A 12541-nucleotide genomic window follows, 5' to 3' on the forward strand; every position below is an offset into this window, starting at 1 on the left:
ACCGGTGCGGCTTGTGCGAACAAACTCGCGCTTTTCAAGCAACCTCTCGCGACCATACATTCAACTATCCGTCACATGTTATGGTGCGCGATTCTGTAAACATCTGGAAGGAAGGCTGTAATGGCAGCTCAAAGTTACGTGACCTAGGGGGCCGACCGGCCTCTATGTTCCTTCTCTGGGGATTTCTCACTCTCTGTCAACAACTTCTACAACGACACCGGCTTTTCTGCTACAGGAGCACCTTACCAATATCGCGTTAATAGACTGCCGAAAAATTGATGATCCAACACCGCGAAGTAGAAATGCATCTATTATTCTCACAATTGAAATTATAATGTCGCTACATGTCAGATTGCCTGCCATCACCACGCTGGCTATTTTTCCTCCTTTTTCGTACTTTTGGTTAGAGATGGGTACAGACTGGCGAAAAGTGTGCAAAATATTCATTTTCAGAAGCGCTTTGGAAACCATCGACTTAGAACACAAAATTCTCTACGTGAAGCAAGTACCGGAAGAAGTTTTATTCTTGCTGTTATGACGCCGGCTGAGCTCTTCTGTAAAACTGCAGGTGTTTTAAAAGGTCCCTTTCTATCCTACACGCTCTGTGCTGGAAAACGTTCTAATTGTAAAGAGATCTCGATGTTTAAAGGAGGAAAAAGCTAATGAAATCTCCTTATTTTCTCGAAACAATGAAAGCTAGATTTCTAAACTGAGGAATTGCAATTTCCCTTTTGTATGTGCAAAAATCGTCTAAAACACACACACGCTTCGAAAGCATCGTGAAAAAATGAAACCGCTTGCGTCGGCTAAAATATTCTTGCCCACCGATCATCTGATGATACTAGGGATATTCTGGAGAATTTCCAACAAAAAGATAGAATAAATTATGCTCATAGTAATAGCATGGGCTGCTATATCTGTAACTACATCGGTCGCACCACGTATTGCTACTGCATGTAAGTGATACCGCTTACCACCACCACTTCATGGTAATATCAAGTTAGGGGTCTCCTTGTCTTAGCATAGATTTGAACTACTGTGCCTTTTCAAAATGCGGAACAGAATTGTATACAACTGAGATGAAAATGTCTGCAGACACGCGCAAAATACACATCTGCTTCAGAGCCAAAGGCACGGACAACGTTTGACAAATGCATCAACGTGTTTTGACAGGCAGGCAATATCCTCTTATGTGCAGGGTGCCGAAACAGAGTTTTGCGGGTTGGATTCATGTTGGGTCTTTTAATTTTTTCTTTTCAGTTCCAGAATTTACTCCTGAGGGGCATTCTGTTCTGGTTATAAATCGGTTAAGAATGGTTCACCAAAAAGGGTAAAGGATGAGGCACCAAAATATGTTAAGCGTAGTTGAGTTTTCTAACCAGCCTTCCTGGAGATAGTCAAGTATAAAACTAAAATATTCAACTATTTCTGTTTAGAGTATGCTCCGACTAAGCACCTGTGAATTAAATATACGCCTTAAAAATGCAAATATATAGCGAGCGCCCAAAATTCAACAGAATTTAAAGATATGCTGTACATGCTATATTTACCGCGTATTTAAAATGTTAGCAGCATTTTAATTTTTATATTTGTCCCCTACTCCATCCCGCTCTAACTAGAAACCGTATTCTGACTATCGTTTGCTATGATAATTTATATATCAGGACACTGTCTGATTATGCCAACCAGGAATTCATCTCTAACCACAGAAGCCACCGCGGTGGCTAAGTCGTTATGGCGGTACCCTGCTGATGCCAAAGACGCGGCTTCGATCCCGGCCACGACGTCGATGGAGGCGAAATTTTAGAGGCCTGTGTACTGTTCGATGCGAGTGTGCGTTGAAAAGCCCCAGGTTGGCAGAATTTCCGGAGCCTTTAACTACGGCGTTCTTTATAGCCAAAGTCGGTTTTAGTCGTTATACCCTCTCAAAGATAACCTCTCTACCCACAAAACCACGAAACATGAATGCTCTGTATTTTGAGCCAGAAGTGTGATGGTGAGAAGGTGATTTGCACGGGTTTCCTGCGTAGGCTGCTGGTTGGTAGGCGAATTTGGGTTGCCCTCCAAGGTGGCGAAGAATAGTAAGAGTAAAATTTGAAATATATTGCCACGTTTTGAAATATCAAACCTGTAGTTAAAAGAAAATTTGCAGTAGGGGATAGAGCTGAGCACTTTAAACGCCAACTGAATTCCCTAAACGCGAACCAAAATCGCAAAACATTATTCATGTTTTCATTATTTTTTTCACCTAATTGTAATTCTGAAAACTCATTATACAGAGGTTTCTGGTTTAACTTACCCCGAAAATTTTAATCGCTTCGTTTTCAATGGCACTACGATCAGCACTACAAGGAGAGCTCCCGGCCACCTGGCCGCTCTTTCCAGCGTCCGACCGCAAGGCCTGAAGACACTATAGGCTACTCAGTGTGTCCCGCCTTATCGGAGTCGTCTAGAAAACATGGTCTTTGACGTACCGCTCCTGTCTGTAACCGCTGCGGCATCAAGGGGCACATCACTCGTTACTGCCGATGGCTTTCACTGACCCGCTCCGAGCGGCCCGTCATCCATTAGCGCTAAGCATTTGTTCCTACTACTCTCCTTAGCACCCTTACCGCCAACCATTTGTTAATACTTTTCTCCTTGGCAATGTACCTCGACCTCCAGGGAATATCCCCAAGCCGACCGAAAACGTAACCGCACTCTCGTTACCGACCGATGTTTCTCACCAATGCCTTCCTTCTCTGCGCGCCGTTCGTAACCGCGGCAGCGTTTCATATATCCTTTGCCTGGGAACTAGTCAGCGCGGCTGTTGCATGTGAGGCCCGTTGAGACTGCGCGCTACCTATAGATGTCGCTGCGTCTGTTATTAGGTTGAGGAACGTCGTTTATATGCTTATAGATGGTGAGCCCACAACGGCTTTAGGTGATACGGTAGCAACCATATGTATTACAACTTTATCCTTTAAAAACTTGCTAGGAAATGAAATGAAGATTGGTTTTTGGGGAAAGGAAATGGCGCAGTATCTGTCCCACATATCGGCAGACACCTGAACCACGCTGTAAGAAAAGGAATAAAAGGGGAGGGTTGAAATAAGAAAGGAAGAAAGAGGTGCCGTAGTGGAGGGCTCCGGAATAATTTCGACCACTTGGGGTTATGTTTCATTGCGACCGAGGTGTCGACTTTAAGGGCGCGGGCGGTGAGTGGTCTTGGCGCCTGTGATATGTGCTACTGCACACCTAGGTCGAACGTTATTCAAGGTGTTCACCGCCTCCGAGATGTTCACATGACTGATCTGGGGTATCGACTTTCTGCGCGTGCGTGGAGTTACTGTAGAGTGTCACGCTGAGCAACTCTGCGTTGTGGTTTCCTTTCTCCTGAACTTTTGGTGAAGCCGGCATCTTGTGAGGATGTGTTTGCATATCCGAAGATACCTGTGTGCCCCCGCTGTCTATGACAGGCGTCCCAGTTTCGGGTTTCAGTCGTACTTTGTACTTTCAATTCTTTGATGCTGCGGTGGCGCATTCTCTTCTAAGGGAGCCAACCAAACTAATTTTTATTCCGCATTGCCTGTTTTCGGTTTTCTAGCGCTCTGCATGATTGTGAGCCATCAACAGCGCTCCATAACCTCAGTTTTTACCTGTTAAATTGAGGACTGTTACATGTAGCCGAGATAGCCCTGCCACGGTGGTTTTGGCTGCGGACGCACCGGTCGAAGTTCCTGCTGCTCCCGCCACTGATTCACAACTTCGTCAAGTGATTAGCAAATCACTGGACAGTGAACTGCATGATGCTTTGGTGGCCTGTCTGCTCAATTACTCGTCTGTCTTTGACACTTTCGACCCAGCGTATCACGCAGCATTCCCACGTCTTGTACCCGGCATCGGATTGACACAGGCTATTTACATCGCATACGGCAAAAGCCTTAGAGAGTGTCGCCCACAGAACGCCAGGTCATCAATGGGGAGTTTCGAGAGCTCTTCAGCTAGAGGGCTCTGTAAGAGTTCTGCACTCTTTGGGTCGCTCCCGCCATTCTGAGCAAGAAAAAATATTGCACATGGCGCTTTTGTGTGCATTATTGCTGCCTGAATGCTGCAACAAAATAAGACGTGTAACCCATTTCGTAGATTCATGGATCTATAAATTGCCTGCTATCTACGTCGTATTTATCCTAAGTCAATCTGTTATCTGGCTAATAGAGTGGGAGATCCTTATACGCGTACACCCTGCAGACAAGGATAAATGTACTTTTATCTCTCCCGGCGGCTTTTATGAATTTCACATAATCTCTTTAGGGCTCTGCAACGCTCCTGAATATTTTGAGGAAGTTACGGAAGCGATCTTCCGTGGCCTGAAAAGGTAAACCTGCATTGTCTCCCCTGACGATGTCGTTGTTTTCGGCCACACCTTCAATGAGCACAACAAACGCCTCAACGTTACATAGGACTGCCTAGAAAACGTTGGTCAAATACTTCATTGCAAAAATGTTGTTTCGGTGAACATCAGACATTGGCCCAACACAGTAATCGTGAGAACACGTTGCGTAATGGTTGTGGAGAAATAGACACCCGTGGCACATACCATGCAGAAACACCATTGCGAAAGAACTTTTGGGTTTTGCTTAGAAACGCATGTGTTTTGGGTCGGACGGTTATGTAAGAAATATTGTCGTAGGTTGGAACTTATAGTTGGCCCAAATCATTTGGAATATTTATTCGATAGGGATAGTGTTAAATTGTTCTCCTATCTTACATGAACAAGGAACCAAACCTGCACAATTTCCTGGTCATGAGAAGACGGCGGGAATCAGTGGACCGCGTTCTTGTCCGGCCCAGTGTAAAATTTTATAAAAAATATTCCCTGAAAAAATTAGTATTATGCTGAATTGAGGTGTTAATTGAACGTGGTGTTGTCTCGTGTACATGTCCCCTTTCTTCTAAAAAATTGCTCAGTAAACACATTCTTCAAACTTTGCTTTTGACAAACGTGCGTCCTCCTGGACAGCCGTCCACCCAAGAATAGAGGGAGATGGGGAACATAAATTGATGAGAATCTGTTTTCGTTGCTTAAGTGACGCACTTGGGAGAAACTCGGACATTATACAGGTGGATGGCAGGGCAGGGGTATAGTGAATATATTGCTGTCACCGCAGTCCACAAAAAGCACATACTAGTGCGGATTTTAATGTCCAATCCATGTTCTTGTCTCCTAGTATTTGTTGCTACTCTCTGCGGACATATTCACGCCGCCTTGTTTTAAACCTTGCAAGCTATAGTCACACAGTGTATGGTCGTTTTTTGAAACTTGGTCTTGCGTGTCTTTCATCTGCAGGTTTCGCCGAGACATGCTATAAATGTGCATGCCATACGCTGAATGGCTACTGCGAGAATTGCTCGTGCAAGGTCCTATCAACCATCTGCTACTGCAGCAAGGGCGTTCTTCGTATCGGCAAGCATGGTGAATGTGCTCACCATAGCTCATGCCTCACCGTAAAGGATGGCTAGCGGAATTACTTGGCTTTGGTATCATACAAACGAAATGGCACCTTTGCGATGGTTTTCGAGTCTAAATTGTTAGAGATGTTAACTCCCGATAAAAATCTTGCAATTACTGGAAAACCATGTTTCTTGCATTTCATTTGAACTTCCGTGTGTTTTACGGAAGATAAAATAGGTCTGAGTTCTGAGTATGTGTTTGAAAATGGTGTAAAGCTTTTGTCTGCTCACGTAGGAAGTGTTCGTATGCTTGTTAATAATACCTCGTTTTTGTAGCCATAGCTACACTACACGACCTCTTGGACCCTTCAGCGTGGCACCACTTGAACTTCATTGCACCATATCAGCTCCGTGGCGGTGCCGTTGGTCACATGGTTGGTCAAATGGGTTTTTTCACGTGGCCGGAGCAGCTGATGCTGCCGGCGGCACGGCACGCAACAGTTGCAACAAACAGCTGTGCACATGCGCCATGGAAAGTGGGACGAAGATGAATAAGGAACACCCAGCGAAGCGGAGCGGCGCAAGATTGACTTTGCATTTCGACTGAGCTGGTTCCAAGCGGATAGATGTAGCTACCGTGTCACTCCAGGTTTAATCAGAGCTAAACCACAGCCATTTTTTAAAATCATCTACATTATTTTGTGTTTTCTACCACTGTACCTGAAGTACAAAGGGAATGTTCATAACTGCTTTCTGAATCGAACTATTTGGCAACATCTGTGAAAAGCTGAGACCGAATTCTAACGTCAAATCCTCTCGCGTATATAGTGTTAATAATAATCTAAATGACTTTAAAATTTCTCTGTAAAGATCATCAGTTTTACTAGCTTTTGAAAGCAAAACTTTATCACCAGCATCTTATGATACTGCTAAGACTGACATGGCAGTTGTACAGTTGTAAAGTGCACTCATCTCTTCAAAAGAGCTAACAGGATGCGCTCTATATGGACGCTCTATGCAGGAGCACTCACTCTAGATTGTCTATAATATGCGGTGCCGCATATTATGGTATTGCAGTCGTATTGTGCTCGATTCATTATGGAATAGCAGCAGTGATCAAATGCCCCCGTTTTCTTCCAATATCTCATTTTAGTTAGTTTTATTGATTTTAATGGCGCTAAAGCAACTAAGGCTGTGGCACGCCAAGCAGAAGGTCATGTTTTATTTATGTGACGGATCGGAAGTGATATGCCCAGAGGTCAATGTCCACAATGCTACACAGGGCAGCGTTCAAAAAGCAATAAAACCAGGTACCTTGCGTATACTGAACGGTGGATGAATAACACTCCTGTGCGGCTATCAGCGCTTAAACAGTCGTTTCACAAGTTTCAGTAGATATGATGATTATTATGATTTTAATGGTGTGGCTAAATAAGACGTTTCCCCTTATATGAGAGGTCCTTATTCAAGGTATCCTGCAGTGGATGCGCTAGCCTTGGCAGCTGTTCTAGCTTGCACTTTCAAGCGGAGACATCTGCTTCCGATTGGGACTAAGGCACGTTAGGAGACAGGCTAGCTCGCTCACTTTCGTTTGCACTTCCATTTGTTAATTTTTAGAGAAGAGAATTCATCTAATGCATTCTAACATCAAACGTGTCAGAATCTTCGTAGAAGTTTCAATGTCTGAATTCATACGAAAGCGGACGTCAAGGATTTGCAAACTGTAAGACCTGTCGACCTCCTATCCGACCACCACTAGGTATTGACAAAGGTAATCGCGTGTCGATCACGAGGAACATTGAACTTTAAAAAACAGATTTACCACACTAAATTTTCTAAGCGCAGCATGACAATGCGTAATATTTAATACCTTCGTTTAGGAGATTGGGAAACTTTCAGGATATAACCAACACGCCTCTATAATGACCTCATAGATTGCAAGAAAGCATTCAACCTTTTCGAAACATCAGCACTTATGCATACATTAGGGAACCATGACGTAGATTACGCATATGTAATCTCACTGGAAAACATGTATAGGGGCTCCGAATCACCGTATTTCTTCAGATATTCAGAAATAAATTCCAATGAAGAAAGGTGTCAGACAGTTGCACAAGCTCTCCAGTACTGTTCACCAACTGCTTCCAGGAGGTATTCAGATATAACGATTTTGAAGATTATGGACCAATTTAACAGACAATACGTTTGTAACCTCTAATCACGAATGATCTTGCCGAGCTCAATTGATCAGGGGACCAACGGCAAAGCATTCTGGAGGATCTAAGCATACAAAGCAGAAAATTAGTTCAAAAATTTAATATGGAAAAAGCTAAAGTACTAAAATAGTCACGGATGTAAACAGCAGTTTACTATAGGCGGCGATGTGCTAGAAGTAGGAAAGGAATGTGTCGACTCAGGACAGGTTGCGCCCGCAGAATCGGGCCACGAGAACAGCTCAGAGTTTCGGGCAAAAAAAAAAAAAACAAATCCGCGTGAACTCCACTTGCCTTGTACTTTCAGAACAGGAATCGCAGTTTACCAGAATCACTAAAGTGGAAATTATCTCTACCGTACCGGTGTTACATGTTAGGAGGAATCACGCCGGCTGAACGCAGCCAGCTCTCAAAAATGGCATGAAAGGTTTAACATTAAAAAGTATATGGACACGTACATTTTATGTGTTGGGGTTTTGCTTTAATCGAAGAACGTAGGTCCAAAGCAGAGGAAATGCCACCTGAAAGGCCGTAAAACAGCGCATTTAATTGACTATAAGGGCATTAGTCATGACCAGTTTCTTTTTAGATCTCTTCGAGAACCAGCACGACAGGACCTGGAGCGTTGGTCGGAACGCCACGCGAGCGCCCCCAATAGGCAAGACTTGCTGACCACTCAGACACATAATCTACTGACGCACGACATTCTCTTTCCGTCTGCTCACAATCGCTCAAGAGAGAGAATAGCATAGTCCGGCAGCACTTCTAACTCGGACTCCGACACTGTTTTTCCCGACGATGTTTATGTCACCGACGTGACCAGGCACGTCGATTTTGATCCATTAGCCATGAATTCCAGCAACGAAGCGGAAAGCAGCATCCACGAAGAGGACTGTCGGGCTTGAAATCTCAACCGGTAAGACGTCTTGAATAAATGAATTATTACCTCACGACAGCAAGCCGTCAGTTACATCATACTTTTATTTTTTATATGACCTGTGTATATTGTATATTCTTTGTCAAAACCATATAGTGAAGGTGGTTTGCTTCTAAGCCCTGTAGCGGGGCTCTTAAGCACACTTGACACTCCTAAGTAAAGGAGGGTTGAGAGTGAGGATCCTCCCACCTTCGAGATATTAGGGTCCCTGAGCAGGCAGGAGGAGCTGCTCTGCAGTGTTCAGAAGCGGTCCCTTGGGCTGCATACTTTTGACAAAGACTGTACGTTAAACAGGCAACGAAGTCTCCTTGTTTTTTCTTTCCGCTAGTCGCTTGTGCAGCGCTGCAGTATGTGGCAGCGTCAAGATACCGCTGCCGAGATGTTACCTCGAGGCGTTAGCATGCTGTTTGGTTTTCCGATACTCAGGAAACACGAAAACACAGCAAGTTTCTTTTACAAAGAAAAATAGGAAAGACACGGAAAGAAATTTTATGCAAACAAGCAGTTCAAATCGATCACTCTGGTCGGCCTGAAAACACACAAAATACAAAGTGCAACTCAGTAACGCATGCAGGCCTCAGGTTCGGTCAGGTCAGGTTCGGCCTCAGTTATTCGGTGCACAGTGTATTCAAATCTATGCGATGCTCAATCATATTTTCAGAATATCTATAGGTTAGTATCATCCAAGGCTTGAAATGCAGCAGCAAGAAATTTGTATAAGCAGACTTACCTTGCATACATTCTATGATAACAGAAGGCATAAGCCTTTGGGGCAAAGCGATGAATAACTACTGCATGGAACAACTCCACAGCAACCGCTTGCTGTTGCTGCGACAAATGGCGAATGTCATTGAGAGGGCGACGGCACTTCAAGAGACGACTAAGCTTGTATTATGCATCTGTGCCTTAAATAAGTTAAGCAATGGAAACAAACAGATCTTTATCGGAAAGAAACTGTAAGGTTGCTTAGAGCATCACGCACACCTAATTAAATGTCTTTTTTCATAACTGAGTTAGATTTAAACACACGTTCAAAATCGACCGCACCGGGCGGGAGTTTCGTGCGGACAAAATGCAAGAAATGCCAAGGTTTTGATGTCTTGGTGCATTATGAACGTCGTGATAATGGTTATTGTGTCGGTAATAATATAATATTTGTTATGTGTAATACTCGAAGCAATATGGAGCTATCTTGATAGGATCAGCAAAAACCTCACAAAGATCTTAACAGCACACTAAATTGTAATAAATGGCTACTGGTCCTCCATCCTACCAAATGTACACTGACGTCCTTTACACATCGCAAAAATTGCTATCTCTTTCATTACTCTAATTCTAACACACCATTTGAGCACACACACACACACACACGCGCGCACACACACACACACGCGCGCATACGCACACGCGCACACGCGCGCACACACGCACACGCGCGCGCACACACACACACACACACACACACACACACACACACACACACACATATATATATATATATATATATATATATATATATATATATATATATATATATATATATATATCTAAGGTAAATGAAATGAGGGACTCCTTTAGACAAACTTAGGAAGGGAGCCAACAGTCACCGAAACTAAGGTGCATAGGGGTATGTTTTATTTTTTTTAATGTGTAGTGCTAATCAGTGGGATAATAATACTTAGATTATTCTATCGCTTAAAGAAAATTACATATAAAGCTGCAGAAAAAACAACCATGCCGCCGGTGGGATCTGAACCCACGACTTCCGTATATCGCGTCCGGTGCTCTTACCAACTGAGCTACGGCGACGGCTGTCCAATCTGCTGTTCTCGTGAGTATTTATGTTTATTGGGGGTAAGCGAACCTTGAGAGTGTTCACCAGCGCCACCCTCGTCCATAGCGGCGGACGTAGCACGTCCTGTATTACCGCAAGTGTGACGTGGAATGTCATCTAACGGCGAGGGCGGGAACTGTGCGAGAGCCCTCTTATGCTACCTATGGCATCAAGACTGCCAGAACCTAGACCCTCGTTAAGCAATTAGCAGACAAGGTAAATGAAATGAGGGACTCGTTTAGACAAACTTAGGAAGGGAGCGAACAGTCACCGAAACTAAGGTGCATAGGGGTATGTTTAATTTTTTTAATGTGTAATGCTAATCAGTGGGATAATAATACTTAGATTAATCTATCGCTTAAAGAAAATTACATATTGTTCACACGCGGGCTATCGTCGTTCTGCTTGCGCGGTGGCATCCTCTACAAGAGAAAGTACGGTCCCACGGACACTCCGTACTTGCTCGTGGTACCAATGGTGCTTCGAGACGAAGTTCTGCACGCATGCCACAATGACCTTTCTTCCGGCCACCTCGGCTTTTCTCGCAGGTTGGCGCGGATACGGCAGAAGTATTACTGGCCCCGCCTTGCTACTGTTGTCCAGCACTACGTTAAGTCTTGTCGCGAATGCCAACGTCGGAAGACACCACCTGTGAAGCCGGCCGGGCTATTGTAACCCATTGATCCTCCTAGAATCCGAAAGAGCACTGCGCTCGACTCCAAAAGAGCAGTGCACAAAAGAGCACTGGGGCAGCCCGACGACCGGAAAATTCCAAGGGGCTGCCCCAAGACCTGGCATGCGTTGCCTCTCTGGTCCGTGGCTGGGCGACAGCGGTGTTGACCAGAGAATCGTGCGGAATCGCTTTTTCAGAGCTTAAAACAGCTGCACAGGATGATTGACAGTGCTCAACGTCGTTCATATATAGGTGTGCGCCGCGTCTGTTAGTTTCTGCGCACCAAGGCAGGCGCGGAAATGCACACGGTAACACCCCTATAAATGCTCTCTCAATCGAGCGCCGGGAGCGCGTCGCTATCGGTCAGGCGAAGATACTTGCTTCCAGAGAATTCGGGTTCCTTCTTCTGACAGCAGTTCCGTCAGCATGAAAACTATGCCTTTTGATGCAGACGGCGCAGCAGTGTATTTTTCCTTCGCTACACATCAAAGACCTCGCGAACATTTGCGCTTGACAGGACGTTCAATATTAAAAAAATTGGTTTGATTTTCGCTGGCAGGTAAGCCAATTGTAAGCTTGTCTGCTTTTCTCGTGCTACCATTCTTTTAGTTTTTTATATCTATTGAAGTTCGAAATTTTTAGTATTGTGGTGTGCGAAACTAGTGTAATAAGATTGGTCTGTGGTGATAATAATTAAATGCATTATATTCGCATCCTCCATAGTCTAAGCTTTGATTAAGGACGTTACACTCTAAAAAATGATTACGAGGCGATCCTAAAGGGACCTGTTTTCTTAGAATTCATGCGTGGTGCGTGTTTTCAGTCTGAAAAGCCTTTTTTTGTAAAGTTGGCTTCTACACTGAAAGCAAACAATGATCAAAATTGCAATTATTTATTTTGAATATTTCTGTTTCATTTCCGCTACATCTTGAGATAATTCTCTAACAACTTTACTTAGCATTTATAGCTTCATTTAATTCCCCTTTAGCAAGGGCATATCGAAAGAAAATAGCGCACGAAACAAGAGCCGACTAACGACTTAATTTTATTTTATTTCTAAAATTTTTTTCTAAATAATATATAGAAGGCAGTACGAAGGATTTGAAAATGTGATATTTTACGCGATTCCTGGAGTGAGTGCAGTCACGTCACAAAATAAAACTGATGCTAAACGCTTTATAAACCGACAGTGTAAAGAACGTGACATTAAAAAATTAAAACACGCAAGAACAGCTAGACACGACAAAACACCAGGTCAAAAAGACGATGTCACCATCGTGTACAAGTCTGGCAACAAACACAGCGACGCATACTGCCGGTCCCGTGCTCCTCCCCGTACACCATTGGTGACACAAAAGACGATACCGCTTTTCTGGACGCTTTATCCACGTCCGTCCTTGCTCAACAACAGCGAGATAACACCGAGCTACGACCCCTCATAGAGTACCTCG

At 44.0% G+C, this 12541-nt stretch overlaps 1 long non-coding RNA gene across 1 annotated transcript; it reads left to right on the plus strand.

The window, feature by feature from the left end:
- The first annotated feature begins 768 nt into the window (after window positions 1–768).
- LOC144100287 (uncharacterized) lies at window positions 769–5616 on the plus strand. The gene is made up of 2 exons (XR_013307596.1): window positions 769–956; window positions 5330–5616. It is a non-coding gene; the product is annotated as an uncharacterized LOC144100287 (long non-coding RNA).
- The last annotated feature ends 6925 nt before the right edge of the window (window positions 5617–12541 follow it).

Source organism: Amblyomma americanum, chromosome 8 (genome assembly GCF_052857255.1).
Source record: "Amblyomma americanum isolate KBUSLIRL-KWMA chromosome 8, ASM5285725v1, whole genome shotgun sequence".
NCBI classification, from domain to species: Eukaryota; Metazoa; Arthropoda; class Arachnida; order Ixodida; family Ixodidae; genus Amblyomma; species Amblyomma americanum.